Consider the following 7,846-nt stretch of genomic DNA (forward strand, 5'->3'; position numbering starts at 1 on the left):
TTGGGAAGTATAAACAACTTTTAGGGTTCAAAAATGGGCGTATAGGCATACAGCGTAAAACACACCTGTATTTGTGGTGCCCAGGAGCCCCAGCTGCTGCTATCTTCCATCCATAGGCTTGTACGGACAGAAAATGCTGGCGTTTACATTTACACAATCATGGGAATGTTTGGGAACAAATCTATGGACAGAAAAACGCAGCAGCTGTAGCTCTTGGGTGCTATATATGTATTGTACATTGTATGCCTATACGCAGGCCGGATTTACTCTCTCTGCTGCCCCAAGGCCAGGTTCCTCATCACCCCCCCCCCCACCACCACCACCAAGGAGACCTGCAGACTGCATACAATGTCGCCGAAATCACTTGTACAAAACAAGCGGTGGCTTCCCTGCTTTACATTTAGCTCCACTTGGCCAAAGCAGGGCTAAATGTAGAAAACAACTACCCGTCCGGGCATCCGGAGATATCAGTTTCACACGCATGCTGCCCCTCTACTCTTTGCTGTCCCAAGGCCGGGTCTTGGTTGGCCTTGTGCGATATCCGGCCCTGCCTATACGCCTGTAATTGTGCCCGTGTGCCTGAGCTCTTATGCTTTCCCAATCACTTCCCACTACATTTAGATGTCCTGGGTAAGCCGCCTTTACATGTGTTTAGTCATGTTGACATGCATAAACCGGGCTAAATGGTCCTGGGGCACAGATGATTCATAAAACGTGTGAATGTAGCTAGACTGAATGCACCTATGATGCTGAATGTCTAGGTGTGCATTTGGCCATAGCAAAGCATGGGATTGTACGCCCTATAAACAAAACAAATACCTTCAATCGTTGTAACATCCGACAACATACCAAATACATTTTTTTTAATTATAATTGACCCTTTATATAAAACCAATGCTTATGATTAAATCAACTTATTTAATACTTCTTATTGTTTTGGAAGTGCGACAATCCCATGGGGCCACTACTCCTATACGTCCTTTTCCGTGGCCCTAACATTACAGGTGCATGTACAAATGAGCTCCAAAAGCACCTGAGTTTTAATTCCCATGTGCATGGGGCCGAAAAGCGACAATGCTCAACAAGAGGAATTCCATTCTTTTCAATGCCCTCTATTCACACCTGAGTGTTGTGTTACTTGTCACCGGCCACGTAAAGCTTGAAAAAGTACATGAGCTTCTTTATGGGCAGAATCATACATTTTTGCTTCAGTGGCTTTACTGGGAGTGCCTAAAAAAAAGCATGTTTACACTCATTTTTCAGATGCTCCCATTTAAAAGTCTATAGGGCCAAAGAAGCTTGATTATGCAAATTATTATTATTATTATTCAAATTAATAATAACATCACTTGAAAATGAAGAAAAAAAAATCTCTAAATCACCTGACTACACTCACGTTGGGTGTGAATGGAGCCTAAAGGTGGCCATACATTGTACGATTTTCATTCAAAATGTTTCATTTCTGGTACAAACCCTCATTCGATTATACCTAGACTTCCCCATCAAGCATAGTCACATGTCGATTTCGGAAATCGTTCGTTAGCCATACTAACCAAACAACTTATAACGAACGACAAAAGTAATTTCCTTTTGCGCGTGTGTTGTGTTCTTGCTGAGATTTTCGACAAACGAAAACCCCACTGATTCAACGATTTTCGTTCGCTCAGAGAAAAATTTTCCAACTTGACCGATCGAAATACTTCGATCACAATATCAAAAACAAACAATCGGTGATGTACCATCGATTACCGTTTGAAAGACGGTTTGTGTCCTATTTCTGAACGAAAATCGTACAATGTATGGTCACCTTTAGGCTGGAAATACGCTATGTGCTTTTTCTTGTTCACCCCCGTAAAAAAAAAAAAATGCTTGGTTACCCATCCACTCTAAAAAGCCTATTGTATTCTGACGGTGGCGCATGTGCCGCTGCCAGAATACCTGAAGTGTGACTGCAGCTGATTGGCTGCAATCACCGTTTGGCCAAAAATTTTCAGAGCAACTCCTTTGACAAATGTTGATTACAAGAATAACTTTTGTTGAACGGGGAGTGGGGACGGGGCCACAGACTGCTCAAATTTCAGCTGTCAAATCAGCTGCAGAGGAGCTCTGCATTCTCACACGCTGGATAAATGATATCCAATTTCAAGCCATTACAGTCCTGATACATGTTGTCCCTTGGTAAGCCCCAATGAAGTGGGTCTTTGTGTGAGCTCCTGAAAAGCATTGGATATTTCTATACTGTCCCCTCAACCCTATATCAAATAAAGCTGTACCTGGACAATTCAATGGAGTGTGGTGCAGTATGGTCAGCTTAAGAATACTGATATACTATACTGTATATATATATAGACTTTTTTGCCAAAAGTATTGGGTTCGCCTGCCTTTACACGCACATGAACTTTAGTGGCATCCCAGTCGTAGTCCATAGGGTGCATTAGTTGTCCCACCCTTTTCTGCTATAACAGCTTCAACTCTTCTGGGAAGGCTTTCCACAAGGTTTGGGAGTGTCTATGGGAATGTTTGACCATTCTTCCAGAAGCACATTTGTGAGGTCAGGTACTGATGTTGGACGAGAAGGCCTGGCTCGCAGTCTCCGCTCTAATTCACCCCAAAGGTGTTCTATCGGGTTGAGGTCAGGACTCTGTGCAGGCCAATCAAGTTCCTCCACCCCCAAACTCGCTCATCCATGTCTTTATGGACCTTGCTTTGTGCACTGGTGCGGAGTCATGTTGGAACAGGAAGGGGCCATCCCCAAACTGTTCCACAAAGTTGGGAGCATGAAATTGTCCAAAATGTCTTGGTATGCTGATGCCTTAAGAGTTCCCTTCACTGGAACTAAGGGGCCAAGCCCAACCCCGGAAAAACAGCCCCACACCATAATCCCCCCTCCACCAAACTTTACACTTGGCACAATGCAGTCAGGCAAGTACCGTTCTCCTGGGAACTGCCAAACCCAGACACGTCCATCGGAGTGCCAGACAGAGAAGCGTGATTCATCACTCCAGAGAACACGTCTCCACTTCTCTAGAGTCCAGTGGCGGCGTGCTTTACACCACTGCATCCGGCGCTTTGCATTGCACTTGGTGATGTAAGGCTTGGATGCAGCTGCTCGGCCATGGAAACCCATTCCATGAAGCCCTCTATGCACTGTTGTTGTGCCAATCTGAAGGCCACACAAAGTTTGTTGGTCTGTAGCTTTTGACTCTGCAGACAGTTGGCTACTTCTGCACACTGTGCACTTCAGCATGTGCTGACCCCACTCTGTCGTTTTACGTCGCCTACAACTTAGTGGCTGAGTTGCTGGTGTTCCCAGTTACTTCCACTTTGTTATAATACCACTAACAGCTGACCGTGGAATATTTAGTAGAAAGGAAATTTCACAAATGGACTTATTGCACAGGTGGCAATGTATCACGGTACCACGCTTGAATTCATTGAGCTCCTGAGAGCAACCCATTCTCTCACAAATGTTTGTAGAAGCAGTCTGCATGCCAAGGTGCTTGATTTTATACACCTGTGGCCATGGAGGGGATTGAATCCAATGATTTGTAGGGGTGTCCATATCCTTTTGGCTTTATAGTGTATTAAAGATGAATATAGAGTACAGAAATTAGTTAGAAGCAGAAGATATTGTAAACAATTTGATAGGACAGACAGAAGGAAAGAAAAAGTGAAGAAAAAATCTATTTCAGGGAACCTACCTGTATGATATAGTGTAAAAACTAAAAGCAGAAGAGTGCTGTAACAAAATGACTAGGGTAGGTATAATTAAAGTGCATGTTTGCCCTAATTTTTTTTATTTCATATATGTGTCTGTGTTTCTGTGCTCATGCCCATTCAAGTTTTATTGCTTTGTTTGCTTAGTTTTACCAGGTTATTCTGACAGTCCCTCTTCCTGATTCAGCATGAATTACCAGAATTCCCTCCGTTGGTGACCCTGTTCCCTTGGCAAAGATATGTTGAAAAATCTTCAGCCATGTGGTTCACACAGCTTTGTATTCTGACAGCGGTTCAGTGTGGATGGAGGAATCTGTTATATTTTCTTCAGTCAGCCCACAGGTTGAACAAGGAAAATATGTGTGTATACCTGACTTTACTGGGATGTGTGGCCACTGAGGGGTGTGGTAACTGAGGGGCACTGTAAAGCTTTCTCGCACAGGGCGCCTAAAGTAGGGTGACCATTCGTCCCTGCTTTCCAGGGACAGTCCCGGGATTGAGGAGACTGTCCCCGGACCTGCAGAACCCACCACAGATCCTGCACAGCCCCCCCCCCGACACCCCACAGAGCCCACCATAGACCCCGCAGAGCCCACCATAGACCCCCAGAGCCCACCACAAATCCTGCACAGCCCACCTGAGACCCCAGTTTTCATGCTATGCTAATAGCGGAACATGTCAAAAGCTGGATACAGCTTTTCCCCATCAGGGTGGCTAAGGACAGCTTATAAAGTCAAAAACAGGAAGGGGTGGAGCAAATTTAGGGGGGGGGGGCTGAATTTTGTCTTGCCTAGGGCAGCCTCAAACCAGAATACACCACTGCCCGTCTCCCGCGCTGTCAGAAGCGGCATACACCATGTGGTGGTTACTATTAAACCAGCCTGCGCTGTATGCAGCTTCTGAAAAGATACACAATTAGGGTAGCGGTGAAGCTGGCTGCGCTATTAGCGTAGCTCCCGCTATGCTAATAGCGCAGCCTGTCAGAAGCTAAAAAAAATGTCCCCGGATTTCATTTTAAAAATCTGGTCACCTTAGCCTAAAGCCGGCACTGTTTGCATGGCTGAAATGTATTATCAGCAAATAGTTCAACATTCTGAAGTGACTATTTAGGATGCATATAAATGCATTATTGAACCTTACTACTGAAGTCATCCAGGATATATGGTCTGCTAAATAAAGACAATTTTAAATTACATACAAGGCCTGAGAGGTTGACCACAGCTTTGTTCTGTCATATGAGCCATGCATTGCATATTTCTCTAAATTATTAATATTGTTTTTATTTGTTGTTGTTTAAAAATTAAAATACATGTGATGTTCAATTTTTCTATCTGCCTCTGCTAGGGTTTAAGCATGACAAAGAAATTAATTGGGATTTGTCTCCCTACTGCCTATAGCATTTTATTGAGTGCATGGCTCTCTTGTATGACAGGGAATAATGATACCCATCTATTATATGCTGAGCTTTGCATGCAAAATCAGCTATCCGACATCACCTTGAGGGTACACACATACTCAAGAACATCGTTGTTCACCTATTTTAATGGCATATTTTACATCTAAAGAGATTATATGGGATGTTGATCATGCTGTGTACCAGTTGATGTCATGTCATGTAAAGATGTGCACACACAGAATGCAAGGGAATGGCAACAGTGTTTAAGTGGCAGCCCACATGAGATAGCAGGAGCCCCTATAAAGCATATCTAAACCCAGAAACACAAATAGAATATATTGCACCTTACTTGTAGTCCTTAGATGTGGTGGCTGCATTAGGTTTCATAATTCATGCTAATAACATTTTCAGCAAGTACAAAAAAATTGTTCTTGTGTCCTTTTCACTTGCTGTGAGCTGAAACAACAGCACAAACATCCTTCTCTCCGTGTAATAGAGATAAATAAAGGCAGACATGCCAGTCTGTGTGGCAACCATGGTTCCTTCCATAGATATATACAGTAGATAGTGGAGACATGAGTGTCGACATGAAGGGACAGGAAATGTGTTAATGTCAGGATTAACAGGTGAAAATAAACGGAATGAGGCACCATATCTAAGGACTGTATATCTAAGCTGCAATGTATGCATTTTTTGTTTTTAAGTGTACATATGCTTTAAATGTTGTTGGCTGTTGGCTTGCTTGCTTTTCCCCCTCAAAGTCTTTACCATTTGTATTTCCTTGTTTGTAGGTACACCTACTACCCGCAGCAGTGGTCTTGCACGTTGGAGCACCTTCTTTATGTCTTTTCTTACTTCACGGAGGAGGCAGGAATATAAAAAGCAGTGATCTGCACCAAGGTTCTCTGTCAGCACGTTACACTTAGCAAGCTTCCCGCCTTCCCAGTGGCATCACAAGGGGGTGCGGCCCGCACTCGGATGCCACCATTGGAGGATTGACACCAAAATGACTGTCACCTCTATGAAAAGTCGGGCACTTGGTCATGGACCAAGAGCCTGACAGTGTCAGGAGAGAGGAGGGGACCCGGCGGCATACCTGGGGTATGCTGCCGGGTGAATGTCCCCTTCTCTCTCGGCCGGCGTCCATCACCAAGGAATAAGACGACCGCGCATGCGCGATGACATCATCGTGCACGAGTGCAGCAATGTCACACGCATGCGCGATGACATCACGGCGAGGTGTCACCTGGTCTCCGCTCCGGGTGACACCCAGCCTCGGGACGCCCCTGCACCCTCCCTTCCTATTTATTATGCTGCACCATTTTGTGTGGTTGTGTCACCTATATGGGGGACGTTTGTTTGGTGTTATAAATTTCCAGTTCCAGTTCTAATTTCTGTCTATTGTTTTAAGTTTGTAGATGTGCTTGGTTATAGTTAATGGTGCTGCTTGCAATCCTATATAATTCAGCTTATACCTTGAAGTAGTATTAAACTCTCAAACCCTTTTCCAATTAACCCAGATCAAACAAATATACATTGCCCAGCAAAGTATTTGATATTTTGCCCAAGGACTTACAGTAATCATGTTTCCAAACAGCTCAAACTCTCTCAGCTCGGCTTCCCTGAACTTCCTGTCGAGTACAAGATCACAACAGAAAGAGCAGTCTCCAGAAGCTGTCCATACACTAGCTTGGAGAAGGAAGGAAAGAGGAGTAAAGAGCATGGGAGTGGATTGTCTTGCTCTGTCTCTGTGCTTGTGGAAATATCCAAGTAGTCACCCACACACCAGGTCCAATGTGTCCAAACACCTTTATTTAGACACTAAGAATACATGGTGGCACTAGTGGACAGCAATGTTTCAAAACCATCAGCGCCCAGAATGTGTCTGCTCCAGTTTTTATACGTTCCCCTCACTATATAAGGTCTATAGGTCTAGATGAAATTGTATGTACATGGGTGGAAAAGTGGCGGCAAGTACAGACCCAGAGGGTAGTGATAAATGGGTCATTCACTATTTGGACAAGGGTGCCCCAGGGTTCAGTCCTGGGACCAATCTTGTTCATTTTATTTATCAACGACATAGAGATTGGGCTAAATAGCTCAGTTTCAGTTTTCGCGGATGACACTAAACTCTGCAGAGCAGTAAATTCCAAACAATACATATTTGCACTACAACGGGGACCTGGTTTTAAAAAAAAAAGTTATACTCACCCAAACCTCGGATCCAGATGGCTCGGAGGATTGGTTGAGTATAACTTTTTTTAACCTAGACACAAACAATGACATAACCCTTGCACTGCAGGGGTAGCCCCACTGCAAGGGTTAAGAAACGTTTCCCCAGAGTTTATCTTTAAAGCAACAACTGCAACTTCATACACTGTACAGCGGCCCTATCCAAGATATTTTTAAAATTACTCTAAGCTGGTACATTGATTTTTGAAAAGCGGGGAAGCTGTCAATTCTAACCTCTTTTTCAAAATGCTAGTTGCCTGACTGGCTAGTTGTCTGACTTTTGGAGTCATTAACAGAACAAGTATGCATCTGACAAAATAAGAACTGCTGGTCATTCTTGTTTTGGTGACTTTGCACAAATTGAATTTAGTTGATTGTTATGACTTTCAAGAAATTGGCACATTTTCAGAAGGAGAAATAGCAGTATTGATTTTTCTTCTCATCATATGTTTATTTTAAGTCAATTAATTTAAAGTGAAAACATTAAATCCCCCCCCCCCC

The sequence above is a fragment of the Nanorana parkeri genome, unplaced genomic scaffold, assembly GCF_000935625.1.
Source record: "Nanorana parkeri isolate BGI_ZX_2015 unplaced genomic scaffold, ASM93562v1 scaffold206, whole genome shotgun sequence".
Taxonomy (NCBI): Eukaryota; Metazoa; Chordata; class Amphibia; order Anura; family Dicroglossidae; genus Nanorana; species Nanorana parkeri.